This window comes from Choloepus didactylus, chromosome 5 (genome assembly GCF_015220235.1).
Source record: "Choloepus didactylus isolate mChoDid1 chromosome 5, mChoDid1.pri, whole genome shotgun sequence".
Classification (NCBI taxonomy): domain Eukaryota; kingdom Metazoa; phylum Chordata; class Mammalia; order Pilosa; family Megalonychidae; genus Choloepus; species Choloepus didactylus.
Genome location: NC_051311.1, coordinates 89,811,311 through 89,826,876, shown reverse-complemented (window position 1 = coordinate 89,826,876; position 15,566 = coordinate 89,811,311).

Sequence of the window (15,566 nt, the reverse complement as noted above, 5' to 3'; positions counted from 1 at the left end):
AATTAATCACCAATAAACATCTTTAGACATACTATGTTAGATGTTTTTAGAAAGAATGATTAATTGTAAACCTTTGGAAATTAAATTTTTCTCTGAAATTTATAATTTAAAAGATATTTAAAGGAAATACCAAAAAAAAAAAAAGAAAGAAAATAAGAAAGTAATGTTTTTATAGCACCATCACAATAGCAGCAGTTAAGTGTAGAGAGTAGTAAAGTTTGATTGCTAGAGTTCAAACTAATACTGCATTAGCTAGCTGGGTAAACTTGGACAAGTTACTCAGTCTCTCTGTGCCTCAGTTGCCTGATCTGCAAAATCCAGATAATAATATTTCCTACCTTGTAAGTTTGTTGCAAGGAATAAATGAGTTACTTCACATGAAATGCTTAGATAAGTACTAACTTTTCAATAAATATTAGCTGTTTATATGCATATATATATATATACACACACACACATATATATACATATTAAGGGATGTATTAGTTATTTATTGCTGCCTAACAAATGACCCCCAAATTTAGCAGCCTAAAATAACAAAAAATTTGTTGTCTCAGTTTCTGTGGTCAGGAATTTGAGAACAGCTTAGCTGAAGAGTCAAGATGTCATCTGGGTATACAACCTGCTCTCAAATGTTTAGAGAATAGATTAGCTAGTTGGATAGATAGAGACAGAATAACATGACAAATGTGGCAAATTGTTAAAAGTTGGTGGATCTAGGTGTCTGGGTGAGGGTATGTTGGAGTGCTCTGTATGGGTTTTGTATTATTTTTGCAACTGTCCTGTAAATTTGAAATTATTTCAAAGTAAAATTAAAAAACAAAACTCCTATGCAAAAACAAGGAAAGTCTGAAAAATTCTCACAGCCAACAAGAACCTAAAGAGACATGACAACTAAATGTAATGTGATCTCCTGAATGTCCTGGAACAGAAAAAAAAAGACATTAGGTCAAAATTGAAGAAATCAGAATAAAGAATAACAATGTATCAATACTGGTTCATCAATTGTGACAGAGGTACTATACCAATGCAATATGTTAATAATAGGGGAAACTGGATGTGGGGTAAATGGGATCTTTCTTTACTATTTTTACAACTTTTCTGTAAATATGAAACTATTCTGAAATTAAAAATTCATTTTAAAAATGAAAAAAACAGTGTCACCCGAGGCTACCATCATGTGAAGGCTTTACCAAGGCTGGAGGATGTGCTACCAAGACAGCTTACTCACGTGTCTGCAGGCAGATGGCCTCAGTTCCTCACCACCTGGTGGGCTCCATGGGGCTGCCCAGTGTCCTTATGACACGGCAGCTGCTTCCCCCAGACTGAGTAACCCAAGAGCCAGCAGACACAAGCTGTAATATCTTTTATGACCTACCCTCCAAGTCACATTCCATCACTTCTGCCACATTCTATTACTTAGAAATAAGTAACTAAGTACAGTACTCGCTCAAAGGAGGAGAATTAAGCTCCACATCTCAACCAGAGGATTATCAAAGGACCTGCGAACATATTTTCAAACCACCACAAGGGGTCGTTCGTTCTTTCTTTTAAGGGCCTCTGATTTGCAAGTTGAGTGAGAATCCTTGGGAACCACTCACTCTACTATTAAAACAGTAGAAATAAAAGGTAATTTCTGCTCAACATTCAGACTAAAGAAAAGGGAATGTGGACCAAATAGATTAACTTGAGAAAATCATCAACAGTAATAAGTCTGTTATAAATAAAATGCCTACTGTATATAGGACTCTTACATAAACCAGCTCAAAAATGACTCCTGAAGATTTCCCAAAGGCTGGATTAGGATGGCTTTAGAATATTGAAAAATATATCAACATGTACTAAATAGATCAGATGGTCTCACCCTAATAAATTACACTGAACTGTCCCACCCAGGGTGACAATCTTTCCATGCATTTAGACATGGACCTAGCCATCACAGAGCACTCAGTTCCCAAATACTTGAACTCTGAGTATAACAATTTGGCTTCCCATTTTACTGTGACCATGGAAAACATCCAGTATAAAATATAATATAAAAATAAATGGAATAAGTTTTTGTTCACAAACATGTATTCTGTTCCAGCATAATTCATAGTTCTTCAAAATTATATATTAGTAACTTTCAGATAGGCCAGGGCATTGTGTATGGAGATACAGCATACCTTATCATTAAAAGGCAGCTTTATAATCCTCACTATGACAGTGTTTAATTGTACTTTAAATTTTTTGCTACATAATATACATGCAGAAACATGCATAAATCACTAGTGCACACAAAGTGAAAAATCTGTGTTCAAAAAATAGAACATTATGAAGACCCAAAAGGCCCCATCAACACTTCCCCCACCAAGGTCACCTCTGTTTTGACTTCTAACACCACAGGTTAATGTTGCCTGTTTCTAAGTTTATAGAAATGGAATCATTCACTAGGTACTCTTTTGTATCTGGCTTCTTTTGCTTCAAGTTATCCTTGTGAGACTCATCCATGTTGTTTATTGCATGTAGTCATGTTTTGTTCATTCTCATTCTTGTACAGTATTCTATTGTATGAATACACCACATTTTTAAAATCCATTGGTGCCATTTATCAAACTACTCTCTCTTAGCCCCAAACCCACCTTTGCCTTCTCAGCTTTGTAATGCTGGAGCTGTGACTTGGCTAACCAACTGGTTCCCCATTAGTTCCACAAGCTGGGGCACTAGAGGGAGACTGAAAGGCTGAAAAGGACAGAAGGGACTTTCTCCTTCCTCTTTGCTTCTGTTCTGTCAACATTATCACAGCGATGTCCCTTTAACTTGGCGGCAGCAGTTGGTTCCAGTCTCAAATTTTATTGTACTCTCCAAACCAGTCTCCTTGTGCCCCCTTAGGGGAACCATCAACACAGGTCATCATCTCCTCCTCAGAGATCTGAGTCTCAGCTTCATCCTTTAAACCCCATCAGGTCTAATATCCCTAACCTCTTTACTTTGTTCCCCAGCCCCAGATGATTCCTGCATTACTGTTACCCCAGTGTTCCCTTTACCATTTTTTTTTTTTTTTTTATTTCTCAACATCTGTTCAGCCAAACAATTACTTATGTTAAATTTTCTTTGTTAAAAATAATGGGCTCCTCCCCGCTATGTGGGATGTGACTCCTAGGGGAGGCAGGCACAGGGCATGGCTCCCGGGGATGAACCTGGGCCCAGCCTTGTGGGATTGGTAGAGTCTTCTTGGTCAGGAAGGGGAGGTGAGGTTAAGCAAGGTGGCGTTTAGATGGCTGGGAGATTTCAGGTGGAGTCGAGAAGTCATTCTGAAGGGTTTTCTTGTGCATTATATAGATATCCGTTTTGGGTTTCTAGTGTATTGTAATAGCTGGAAGGAAATGACTGGGACTGTTGGGCTGCAACCCAGTAGCTTTGATTCTTGAAAATGATTGTATAACTATGGAGCTTACAGTGTGGCCGTGTGAATGTAGAGGCCTTGTGGCTCGCACTCCCTTTGTCCAGTGTATGGACAGATGAGTAGAGGGATGAGGACAAAAATTAGGTGAGTGGGGGGGATAGGGGGGTTGGGATGTTTTGGGTGTTCTTTACTTGTATTTTTATTCTTATTTTTATTTTTTTATTTTTTTGGAGTAATGAAAATGTTCAGAAGTTGATTTTGGTGAGGAATGCAATTATGTGATGATACTGTGAACAGTTGATTGTGCACTGTGAATGACTGTAGGGTATGTGAATGTATCTCAATAAAACTGAATTGGGAAAAAAATAAACAAATAGGAAGAATAGCATAACAAAACCACAACAACCACCAAGACGAAAAACAAACAAAAAGCAAATGGAATGTGTTTTGGGTTTTTTATTTTTTTATGTTTTGGGGGTTCTTTTTTGCTTTTATTTTTATTTTTATTTTTTCTTGGAGTGGTGAGAATGTTCAGGGGTTGATTGTGGTAGTGAATGCTTGGCTGTGTGATGGTGCTGTGAACAGCTGATTGTGTGCTTTGGATGCTTCTATGGTATGTTACTATATCTCAAAGGAATTGCATTAAAAAAATAATAATGGGCTCAACTTTGATAAAAAGTAAATAATTTCAGTTTTCCTAAAACTCTGACAGATACACAATTCTAACCAGGAATGGGTACTTGGCTTGTCTCCAGTTTGGGCTATTATGAATGGTGCTGCTATGAACACTCTCCTATGTGTCTTTTGGTGATACGTGTATAAACCTGGAAACGGAGTTGTGAGTCATGTGGTATGTGTGTGTGGTAGTTTGATACTGTATGTACTCCAGAGAAAAACATGTTCTTAAACTTAATCCATTCCTGTGGGTATGAACCCATTGTAAATAGGACCTTTTGATGTGGCTACTTCAGTTAAGGTGTGGCCCAGCTCTTTCAGGATGGGTCTTAATCCTATTACTGGAGTCCTTTATAAATAGAATGAAATTAAGACAGAGAGAGAAAACCAAGGGAAGCAAGAAGCTGAAGGTCACTGGAACCTGGAAGAGAAGGAGAGGTCAGGAGAGGCCGCCATGTGCATTGCCATATGACAAAGGAGCCCGGGAACAAGGATCACCAGGCAGCCAGCCCCGGAATGCCAGTCTTCAGAAAGAAAGCATCATCTTGATGACACCTTGATTTGGAATTCTCTTAACCTCAAAACCGTGAGCCAATACCTTCCCAAAGTTTAAGCCAACCCATTGCATGGTATTTGCTTGAGCAGCCAAGGAAACTAAAACACTGTGGGTTCAGCTTTAGTAGATACTGCCAAAACGTTTTCCAAAATGACTGTACCAATAGTGGCATTGATCTTAAGACATTCCCAGTATTTCACATCTGATTCTCAGAACTCATTTTAATTTAGAAAAAAAAAGTCAATAGACTCCACTGTAATTTAATTGCTCCTTCAGAATTTTCACATTGCAATGCTAAGAAAACTGTTGCTTAAAGGCAGACTTTGTATCCTTAATGCCTATATCAGTTCCTGACATTAATAGGTGTGTTGAATAAATAAGAAGGAAAAAAAAATGAGTTTAAAATCTGTTCTTTTGTACAATTGAACAAATATGAAACAGTAATATAAATTAAGGTCCATCCTACTTAGGGGATCACAGTAACCCCAGCATACAAACCACTAGACAACTGTAGACAAATGGGCCTGAGTTTCCACATGTTGCTTCTACTGCTCTGCAAGACCCACTTTCCTCTCCACAGTCTGCTTAAATGAATCAATACAGGAGCAGACCCAACAAAGACAGAGGATCTGCTTATAGACTGGGGCAGCCTCACATCTGACACTTCAATCTCATAGTTCAAACCTTCTCTGAAGAATCTTTAGTGAGTATCCCAAACTGATATGAATCCCCTTGAAATTTATTCTTAGAGTGACTCAAACTTCAAGGTGCCCCAAACCTCTATGATGCCTTAACAATTACCTATACCAGCCCCAAAGCAAACAACCTACATCTGCAGACCTTCAGAAACCAAGTCGTTCACAAGCCACACTCTCCAGGACCAATGAACTTCTAGTACCTGTTAGGAACTCAGGGTTCCTCAATTGAGGTGACCATAAGGAGAAGTAGCAGATTGCTAGAAGATATTAATTTGTTTTATTAGAGAAGTTGGAGATTTACAGAAAAATCATGCAGAAAATGCAGAGTTCCCATATCCAACACCCCCTCTCCATTATTAACACCTTACACTGATGTACTACATTTGTTATAATTGATGAAAGAATATTATTTTAATTGTACTATAAACTATAGTTCATAGTTTATATTAGGTGTGTTCTCTGTTTGTGTTGTACATCTAGCACTCTTAAATCCACTCAAGAAAAAAATGAGGCCAGGGTTCTATTGGTTAAAGCAAGTTCTAAGGCCAGACCAGCTTCGTTGTGAGAGCACAGGGTTTGAATTCAGGAAGGTGAGCTTCACTGGGGTCATTTACAACAATCTACCACAGGTGTGTACATATAATCCTGTGTCTCTCATTTGTGACTTGTTTGACAGTGACCTATGCCTCTGCAAGGTCAGGCATTGACAAATTTTTTGAGCATCCACAGGAACAAAGCAATATGCTAGGAATATACATTACATTTACCTTGTAATTTCTGGAGAACAGTGTTTTCAAATCCTTTTTAAAAAATATTTTCTCAAAATCACCCTGTGATGTTAGTAAAGGTATCTAGACCCATTACTGCAGTAGGTAGGAAAGCTAGGATTCACACTTCCTTGGACTTGACATACATTTCTTTTTCCACATTGACCTCTCTAAAAGAAGCATCATTTTATGAATCATAAGCAATTACCCATGCCCTCTTTTATGTGTATAAAAAACTAGAGACCATTAAACCTACAACCAAAAGAAAAAGAATGAAGAGTGAGAGTTCTCTTGACAACCATATCAGCAGACAGATTCTCCAGCTGCAGTAGAAATTTCTGGAGGGAATCAAAACTCTTGTAACCCAATCCAAAGTCCAAGATGAAAATTGAATTGACAGTCATATATTTATATGTACGCACATATAGCAACACTAGAAATGAGATATTTAAGCTGTCTGAAAACAAATAAACTGAAAATCACAAGAGTAAACTTGTCTGCTAATAGTTCCTGGCAAGCATTAAAATCAATTTAGAGGAGACAGTGATGTTGGAAATGTCCAGAAAATGAGTTATGCTGAGAAAGGTAAAAAAACAGACCAATTCTATAATGAATATAATATAATAATATTATAATATATTATAATGCTATAATGAATCCCTGTAATTATGGTAATGCCCTGCTCTTGAACTTCTAATGCAGTTGGGTGGCCACACTTTCTTGCAGTACCTTGGACAGAGAATAAGGGGGGCTCCTGGTAAGGATTTTCTTAGATTCTGCATGGTCTGTGAGCAAGTCCCCCTGCTTTCTCATCGGAGTAAAATTGTCTTCTAAATAGTCACCCTCTCCCCCATACCATATTCTTCTGTTCAACTGCTTTAAATAGTGTGTATGTGTTTGAAATGTAAATATATCATCCAGGAAAAAAGGTAAAATATTTTCACATGTAAGGTTCAAAATCACTGTAACCTCTTTCCCTGATTAGCTAGTCTCCTCACCTCTTTCCCTGGTTAGCTAGTCTCCTCACACCCAGCCTGTCCTCATTGCAAATATCCCATGCTGCTAACACTATGGCCAGAGCACGTTCCTCATCCCTGCTTCAGGTGTCTCACTGCTAATCACAGCCTGCTAGAAACTTCCCAGAGCCTTAGAGGAGGAAGAAGCTTATTTGTTCTTATTTCCCTTAAGCCAGACATACACTTTCTCTCCTCCTTTTTCATGTACCAGATCTAAACCAACTCTTCAGGTAGCAGACACTGCTGGATGTCTAACCAGAAACCATTTTCCTTTTCCTCCTTGCTGGCAGAGCTCTAACCTTGTTTCTGTGACACGCCCTGCCCCCTCCCCCACCAGTGGTGCTGAAGCTTTTTGTCCTTAGGATCTCTTTACACTCTTAAAAATATTAGAAATTAAAATTAGAAAACTTTAAAATAGATATTAATTATTCATTTAAAAATAACAACTCACCCACCACATTTTAACATATTTTAATGAAAAAATACATTTTTCAAAACAAACTATTTAGTGAAACGAGTGGTACTGTTTGACATATTTTGCAAATCTCTTTAATGTCTGAATTAATAGAATACAGATTCTCATATCTGCTTCTGTATTCACTCCACTGCCATCTCACAACACATAGCCTCTGGAGAACCCACCATCTACTCATGAGAGAATAAGAGTGAACAAGACAGAAAAAAATCTTAGTATTCTTAACAAAATAACTTTAACCCAAAGGAAATCAGGATGCTTCAGGAGTTCCCTAATCACATGTTGAGAGCCAGTAATTTAATCCAATCACAGTGACCCCTTATGTTTGCCAATGATTTGTTTAGGGGTGAACACATGACCCAGTTCTGCACACTCCTGCCCCACCCTCGAATGAAACATGAAGGAGCCTCTGCTAGAGGCTTTTGGGAAAGCTTCCCTTGTGCTTAAAAAAATGAGATATTTACCTGTTAGTGACTGGTTTAAGAATAGAAACCATGCTAAATATTTCAAACAAAAAGGGATTTACTGCAAGAAATAAGGTGCTTACAAAGTCATGGAGAGGACTGGCAGATATCAGAAACTGCCACTTGGATTATGGTTTAACACCACACACTGTAGCTGCGATTCAAAACTTAGGAAGCTGCTACAAATGCCATACACTCAACAAACTGATAATTAGATTTGCGACTCCACTGTAAACCCTCACCATCTTCAGCCACTGCAGCTATAGAAAGACAGTTTCCATCTCACTTCCATCTTTTATCTCTCTCTCCTACATCTAGTTGGCAGGATCTGAACTCGAGCAAAGGAATCTGGAATATATGGTTTTTAGCTTTCTAGCCTCTAGAAGACAAGTAAAATGGATATTGAGAGAATGAACCCAAGGATCCACCCTAAGAGGCAGAAGAAGCAATGGTCCTTTTCATCCTGCTGGATGTCAAGATACCTGGCAACCATGAGGGGAGTTAGGAAGGGAGTTAGTGAGAAAAGAACATGCTGAGGATGTCTGGGTCCTTGACAGCATGGTTCAGCCACTGAATTGACCAACTCTGAAACTGCCTATCTCTAGGCTTTTTATTATGTAAGATAATAAATCTCCCCATTCTTTAAACTGTTTCAAGCTGCAGTTTCATCCAACTCTCCTTTCCTCATCTTTACCCTTCTTTCGCCTTCAAGCCAACGTCTTTAAGGTTCTCATATGTTTGGAATAAATGACCTGCCTTCTGTCCTTTCAGTCTTATTGACTGTCCTCCTCCAGTATGCTCTCCTTGAAAACCCCAACTGATTGTCCCATTTCTAGAAAACTGAAGCAATTAGTTAAATCATAAGATTTTAGAGGTCCATTAAAGACTCCTAGTTCAAATGTCTCCGCCTCCCCTTCCATTGACTATGTAAATGTCATCATTAGAAAGTCATTTCTCTGAATTGAAGTATTTTATCTCAAGAAGTCATTTTTAATTTCTGGATGAATCATTTTTAATTTCTGGATGAAGTATATACTGTCTGTGATTTGCTTAGAAATTGTTCAGTGGTTGGGGGTGAGGAGTGGGTAGGGATATCAATGAAAAAAAAATTGGCATGAGTGGATAAGATTGTTGAAACTAGGTAATGGATACATAGGGTATCAGTAAAAAAATGTTTTCTTCTTTTTAAATGTTTGAAATTCCTCATATCAAACTGTTAAAAGAAATCATCTTGAAAATCACAAATACTTTTCCTGAGGGCAACACATTAAGAGATTATCAAACATTAAAATTTTAAAAAGAATTAGATGTCCCTATTACTTTTTTTTTATAATTTTATTTTGAAATAAATTCAAACTTACAGGAACAGTTGCAAAAACAATACAAACCCCATACACAGAACTCCAGCATACTCCTACTCCCCTCCCCCGATACCCTGATCCACCAGCTTTAACATCCTGTCACACCACCATTTCTTTCTTTCCCTCCCTCCCTATCTATCATCCATCATCTATTGCTCTGTCTTCTGAACATATGAGAGCAGGCTGCACACATCCTTGAACAAACAATATAATTCACATATACACTTCCCATGAACAAGAACATTCTTTTATGCATTCCCATTAAGTGCAGCTAAGAAGTTCAAGAAATTCAACACTGATACAAAGCTGACATTCTACATTTCCTTTTTTTTTTTTCTTATGCCCCAACTGTGTCCCTTTGAGCCTCCTCTCCTCCATCCTCAGATCCCATCCAGGATCATCCTTGGCATTTAATTGTCATTGTCTATTTAGACTTTTTTTTTCACTTGTGGAAACATATATACAGCCTAAATCTTCCCATTCCAACCCCTCCCCAGCATTCCATTAGTAAGATTAATCACATTTAGAATGTTGCAATGCTTCACCTTCCCACCATCCATTACTAGAAATTTCCCTTCACCCCAAACAGAAACCCTACACTCATTTCTTAACTCCCCGTTTCCCCTTCTCCCACTTCTTGAAACCCATACTCCACTTCTCATCTCTATGGTCATTTCTCTGATACTTTCTTTGTGATTACCGTGGGTCTTAAATTTAACCTAAGTCTATAACAATCTTGTTTTTCTTTGATACCAACTTAACTTCAATAGGACACATAAACTATGTTCCTTTACTCCTCCATTCCCCCACCTTTTTGTAGTTCTTGTAAAAAATTACATATTTTACATTGAGTCCAAAACCACTGATTTATCATTATAGTTTATGTATTTTAGATCCTGTAGGAAGTAAATAGTGGAGTTACAAATCAAAAATACAGTAGTATTGGTATTTATATTTACCATGTGATGTTTACTGGAAATCTTTATTTCTTCATGTGGTTTCAGTCAATTATTTAGTATCCCTTCCTTTCAGCCTGCATAATTCCCTTTAGCTTTTCTTATAGGACTGATCTACTGGTGATGAAGTCCTCAGCTTTTGATTATCTGGGAATGTTTTCATCTCCCCCTAGTTTTTACCCTTCAGGTGTTTGTGAATTTTCCAAGTCTCTGATGGCTATTGACTTCTATTTGTATTCCATTGTGGTCAGAGAATGTGCTTTGAATAAATTCATCTTTTTTTTTAATTTATTGAGGCTTGTTTTATGTCCCAGCATATGGTCTATTCTGGAGAAAGATCCGTGATCACTAGAGAAGAATGTGTGTCCTGGTGATTTGGGATGTAATGTTCCATATATGTCTGTTAAATTTCTCTATATCTCTCTCTCCTTTCTTTGTTTCTCTGTTGGTAGGGCTCCTTTAGTATCTGAAGTAGGACCAGTCTTTTATTAGCAAAATCTCTCAGCATTTGTTTGTCTGTGAAAAATTTAAGCTCTCCCTCAAATATGAAGGAGAGTTTTGCTGGATAAAGTATTCTTTGTTGGAAAATTTTCTCTCTCAGAATTTTAAATAAGTCATGCCACTGCCTTCTCGCCTCCATGGTGGCTGGTGAGTAGTCACTACTTAGTCTTATGTTGTTTCCTTTGTATGTGATGAATTGCTTTTTTCTTGCTGCTTTCAGGACTTGCTCCTTCTCTTCGGTATTTGACAGTCTGATCAGAATATGTCTTGGAGTGGGTTTATTTGGATTTATTCTATTTGGAGTTTGCTGAGCATTTATGCTTTGTGTATTTACATTGTGTAGAAGGTTTGGGAAGTTTTCCCCAACAATTTCTTTGAATACTCTTCCTAGACCTTTACCCTTCTCTTCCCCTTCTGGGACACCAATGAGTCTTAAATTTGGACATTTTATTTTGTCTATCATATCCCTGAGATCCATTTTGATTTTTTCCATTTTTTCCCCATTCTTTCATTTGTTCTTTCATTTTCTGTTCTGTGGTCCTCAAGGACACTGAGTCATTGTTCAACTTCCTCTAATCTCATATTATAAGTATCCAATGTCTTTTTAATTTGGCCAGCAGTTTCTTTTATTTCCATAACATCTTCTATTTTTTTATTTACTCTTGCAATTTCTTCTTTATGCTCTTCTAGGGTCTTCTTTATGTCCTTTATATCCTGTGCCATGCTTTCGTTGTTTGTCCTTAATTCTTTGATTAATTGCACCAAGTACTGTGTCTCTTCTGATCTTTCGATTTTGGTGTTTGGGTTCGGGTTCTCCATATCGTTTGGTTTTATCATATGCTTTAAGATTTTCTGTTGTTTTTGGCCTCTTGGCATTTGCTTTATTTGATAGGGTTCTTTAAGGGTCTATAAAATACCAATCTCTAATTTGTCAGATCTACAGCTTGGTGGCGTACACTTTCTCTAACTAACCAGCAGATGGCATCCATGAGTCATCTATTCCCCACAAGTCAGTTCTCCCCAGCTTTGTCTTTGTGGTGTGTGGGGGTCTGATTATTGTGGGGTTCAATTGGTGCACCAAGTTTGGGTGTGTTGTTAGTGCTGTCGGCCCTGAATGTGGGGCATGTGTCTGAGTGGTTAGGGAGGCAGGGCAGCTTTAATAATCAAACCTCCTAGATGTTCCCAGAGATTTAAGGCTGTTGCAAGAGTCCAAGCCTTCACCTCAGTCCCGCCACAGATCGTCTCTGCCGCTGACCCACAAGTCCCTGGCACTGGCGTAGAGTCCCTGGGATTTCTGAGTGGGTCGCCCTTCTCAGCCATGTTCTTCCAGGACCCCTGCCAAGGGAAGGCTGCGCCACATCACAAGTGTGCGCCAGCCCTCCAGGGAAGCCCTGGGCCACCGGGCCGTGCAGGGGCATTCCCAGCCTGCTGTAAAGATGGTTGAATGGGGCATGTTAATTTCCCCCTCTTTGCACAGCTCTGCCTCCCCAGCTCCGGGACAATTAGCTGTGGGTGCCCTAAAGGCCACTGTCCACGGCCAATATTGTGGCGTGTGTGCGAATCACTCCCCGTCACACTGGATTTCTTGGCCCAGCTCTGGGCTGTGGGTCCAGCCCCGGCGGGAGCGTCCCTAGCCCGCTGGGGAGATGGTTGCAAGGGGCGTGGTTTCTTTCTCCTTTTGGCTCCCCTCTGCCCCCCCGGCCCAGAGACAAACACCAAGGCGTTGGAAGAGCCCCCTCCTGCCATGCTTCACTGCACGGTTCTCACAATTGTATCCGCAGTCGATCCCAGGTTTGTTTTTTTTTTTTAAAAAGAACTAGTCCATCTTCAAACACCAACCCATGGTTTCCCCACACCGCAGTGTGGCCGCCGGACTTTCAACCAGCTCGCTCACTCGTTTCAGAATGCAGACTCCCAGTTTTACCAAATGCACGGTCCCTGTGGGTGTAGCAGGCCTTGTTCGGCTGGTGCATCATTGGAACTGGTGTTCTAGATCACTTTCTGGCTTTTATCTAGTATTTTTCACGGAGGTGTTTTTTTGCCCTGTCTTACCTAGCTGCCATCTTGGGTTCCTCTCCCTATTACTTTTTATTGCACAACTAGGCTAGATGCTGTGAATATAAGTTTCGTTGGAAGGAAAGAAATGACTATGCAGAACCTGCATGTGGTACAAATCCAGCTACAGTCATGTTGACATATTTTTTTGTTTTTTTTTTTTGCTTTTCTTTGGCCCACACAGAGTGGAGTAAAGCATGCTTACAATTATTTTGTTACCTACATTAAAATATTAAAAGATTCTATGTAAAAATAATTCAGATTTTCATTTTCTCTTAAAATCATGTAAGATCTGGCCACATTGGAACCTTGTTACCACAAACAAAATACTCTCTCTGGTTTGCCAAAATCCTCACCAAGCTCACTTCATGCAATTACATTCAGTATAGATTGTGGAACCAGACTGCCCAGTTTTGAATCCTGGCTCCACAACTTACTCTGTGATCTTGGAAAAGTAATCTATCCTCTTTTTGTCTTAATTTCCTCATGTGTAAAATGGGGCTCATAATAGTACTATGTCAATGGGTTGTTGAAAGGATTAAGTGAATCAAAATATGGTAAGTGCTTAAAACAGGGCTTAGCACTCTGTTTTAAGTAAGAACTGTATCAGTATTTGTTACCAGCATTTTATCATCATCAAAATCATCTTCTTGGCTCCTGTAAATATTTGAGTTTACCACTCCTTGGTCAGACTCTCAAACATTAAATGTATATTAGAAACACATGCTGTATGAGTTTCAAATACAATTTATCAGGTCCCACCCCAATCTTGTTCAGTAGGTCCAATTTGGGGCCAAGTAATCTGCATTTTAACAAACAAACTGGTGGTCAAACTTCTTTTATTATTGCATTCCATTATTAAACAACACTTAAGCAAAACTCCCCTCAATATGACATTTACTTATTTTTATAGATGAATGATGGAACCAATATATTATTTGCATTATAAAACTGTACAAAACAAACACCTTAGAAGGATAAAATAATTTTGAAAATAAGCCTATTATTCATAAAATCAAAATACTTTTGTTCTTAATAAAAAATTATCATTAATAACTTTGTAGTGAGTGCAAAGTGACTAAATATGGTTCTTTAAAAAAATCTTCATACAACCCTTTAAGAACAGAAATGCTTCTAAGTTCAGTTAATTTGAGTATTTGAATTTTTTTTTATACTTGGTGTTCCAGTTTGCTAATGCTGTCGTTTTGCAAAACACCAGAAATGGATTGGCTTTTATAAAGGGGGTTTATTTGGTTACAAAGTTACAGTCCTAAGGCCATAATAGTGTCCAAGCTAAGTCATCAACAATAGGGTGCCTTCACTGAAGGATGGCCAATGGCATCCAGAAAACCTCTGTTAGCTCAGAAGGCACGTGGCTGGCATCTGCTTGCTCCCAGGTTGTGTTTCAAAATGGCATTCTCCAAAATGTTGCTCTTAGGGCATTTTGTCCTTTCTTAGCTGCAGCTCCTCTCCAAAACGTCACTCTCAGTTGCTCTGAGTAACCTCTGTCTGTGAACTCCTTTATACAGACTCCAGTGATCCAATTAACACCCACCCTGAAGGGGTAATACCTCCACAGTAATTATCCAATCAAATGTTTCATTCACAGTTGATTGAGTCACGTCTCCATGGAAACACTCAATCAAAGAATTCCAATCTAATCATCACTAATACATCTGCCTCCACAAGACTGCATCAAAGAATATGACTCTTGGCAGGACATAATATATCCAAACTAGCACATTCCACCCCCTGGACCCCAAAAGACATATTCTTTCCAAATACAAATTGCATTCATCCCATCACAGTATCACAGAAACTTAAATGCTTTCAGTAGCAATAGTTAAGTACAAGATCCCATCAAGATCAGATACAGGCATGTTCTGTCCTAAAACAAAATTCCTCTCTGGCTCTGGACCTGTGAAACTTAGAACAAGTTATCTGCTTCCAATATACAAAAGAAGGGCAGTCATAGGATAAACATTCCCATTGCCATAAGGAGAAACTGAAAGGAAAACAGGGTTTAAGGGACCAAAACAGTTCTTAAAACCTGCAGAGCAAACTCCGTTAGATTTCAAAGTCTGAGAGTCATTTATCGAAAGATGTTTTATCCTTGGGGCTTGAGAGAGCGGGAGTCCAAACCTTTCCAAGGGACTTCGTGACAGCCCCTTTCTCTCCAAATGCTGGGGTGAGTGCTCCAACATATCCACACACTGGGAAGACCACCTTCTTCTCAGCCCCACCCTCCTCAAACACAGGGGTGCCATCCAGACTCTGCCTCTCCAGGGCAAAGCTCTCCCCTCTCCAAACAGTGGGATGGCAGCCAGGCTCTCCCCAATCCCAGAGAATGTGCTCCACCCTCTCTGGGGCCTGGGGTGGCAGCACTCTTCCTGAGCATCTAGGTGGAAGGCCCACCCTCTGCCTCTGAGGCAAACTCACCCTTTCCACGTGCATGAGCTGCTCCACTCTCCGAGCCCAAGACCTCTTGACTCCAGACCTCAATCTCCATGGCTCTGTCTTTGAAGAAATTTTTCCTTTGATTTGTTCCTTCTCCATTCCCTCCAGTCCAGATCAGCAGTGACTCTGGCTACACGGTTCTCTCAAAAATCTCATTGGCTTGGCATGAAGCACATAGGGATCAAAGCCATGAGACAATA